The following is a 1,875-nucleotide window of genomic DNA, read 5'->3' on the forward strand; positions in this document are numbered from 1 at the left end:
TGTGTGTGTGTGTGTGTGTGTGTGTGTGTGTGTGTGTCAGTAAGTTGTTGTGTGTCTGGCTCAGTGTTATTTTTTAGGATTACTGCTAAACTACTCTCATTTGATTTGTATTATTTGTGTTTATTTTCATTTTAGTTGCATTATGTCTGAATTTATTATGTCTGTATAGGTCTTTATTAAGTTTTTAGTTTGATTTGAGTTATTTTAATACTTCAGCAAACTAAACGGAAATGAAATAATATATATATTGACTTTAGAAATGTGTGTATATACAGTATATATGTGTGTGTGTGTGGCTTAGTGTTGTGTTAGAATCATTATTATACTCTCAATATCTTGAATAGCTTTTTCATTTAAATGTTAAGTTTTGAAATGCTGTTGTATGCATTTGTCACTTTTATGTAATCTCTTTATTTTTAAAATGTGTATAGGTAGTATTTATAACGTTTTAGCTTTCAGTTTTGGATCTGTTTTAGTTGTTTTAATGCTATAATCGATTGTGTCTGTCGTCCTCATTTGGATAAAAGCCTCTAATAAACGACTAAATGAAAATAACCCTAAAAAATAACACTGAGCCACACACACATAGTAAGAAATGGTTATAAAAACTGAAACAGAAGCGAAACAAAACGAACTTATAGCTTTTGTGTTGCATTCTTTAGAGTACCGTGTAAATACCGCGGTATGTAAATACGGTAAACATTCAGTACCGTGTTTTTTCCATTACGGCACACAGTAAATGTTACACAAACCCCTGTCACACATGAACACAAAAGTGAAAGTAACTCCCGATGATTATTCCCGCAGAACTGAGCTAAAAGCGTCTTCAGAGCGACATTAAATCAAAACACGATGTTTATAACATCTTATCACGAGTATAAAGCAGAAGAGGAGAGTAGCAACCAGCGAGATACCCTGTTAAAACGTATATTTATTTACGTTAACTCCTAAAAACACGATTAATTTGCTCTCTGGTAACGTTAATTCAAAAACTACAGTAACGTTAGCGTTAGCTTAACTGTCAAATGTTAGCTTTAGCGCAGCGGACACTTGATTTCTAATCATAAATATCTGATTTATATCCCTAGCTTTCCTTCTTTATATCGATAGCATCGCATAATCACTCTTAATGTTATAAATCACTTTAATCACAGCTCTTACCCGATCACAGGAATGTTAAATCCTCTCCTGTCATGACACACACACACACACTCTCACTGCAGACCGAGAGGATTTCACAATAAAAGTCCCGGAAGCGCATGCTAGTTTCAAAATAAAAGTACCGGAAGTGCATGCTAATTTCAAAATATATGTCACAGGACTGTTCCTCCACGAATCTGAATCAGAAAGAGCTTTATTGCCTAGAAATGGCCTTCATGGGACATTGAATCTGGTTCTCTGTGTGCTTTTTCTTTAACTTTCCTTTGATTAAATAACAAGTATAAATAAAACATAATAAAAGTCTCTTCCATTGACGTGAATTTTGATAGCATATTACAAAATTTTATTTAGCTTTACAGGTGAAGAACAGATTCAATGTCCCATCCCCAAAAAGTCAGAAACACCACAAAAAAAATAAAAAATAAAAAATATATTTTTAAAAAGTGTGAGTTGAAACTACTCAAAGTTACCGATATTTATTAATTATAAAAAAATAAAATAAAAACACAACTAGGAGACACAAGCACCTCATTAGACTCTATGCATCACAAAATTAATATAACAATATTTGGAACATCTGAATAGGTCCTCAATTCCAGGCAGAAGCACCTCATTAGACTCTATGCATCACAAAATTATAACACACACAAGGAATTTGTCTTGGTGTCGGGAGCTCCCATACATTTATATATCCCTGTGTACTGTGATTTTATT

Source organism: Sinocyclocheilus grahami, unplaced genomic scaffold (genome assembly GCF_001515645.1).
Source record: "Sinocyclocheilus grahami isolate Dianchi unplaced genomic scaffold, SAMN03320097.WGS_v1.1 scaffold449.1, whole genome shotgun sequence".
Lineage (NCBI taxonomy): Eukaryota > Metazoa > Chordata > Actinopteri > Cypriniformes > Cyprinidae > Sinocyclocheilus > Sinocyclocheilus grahami.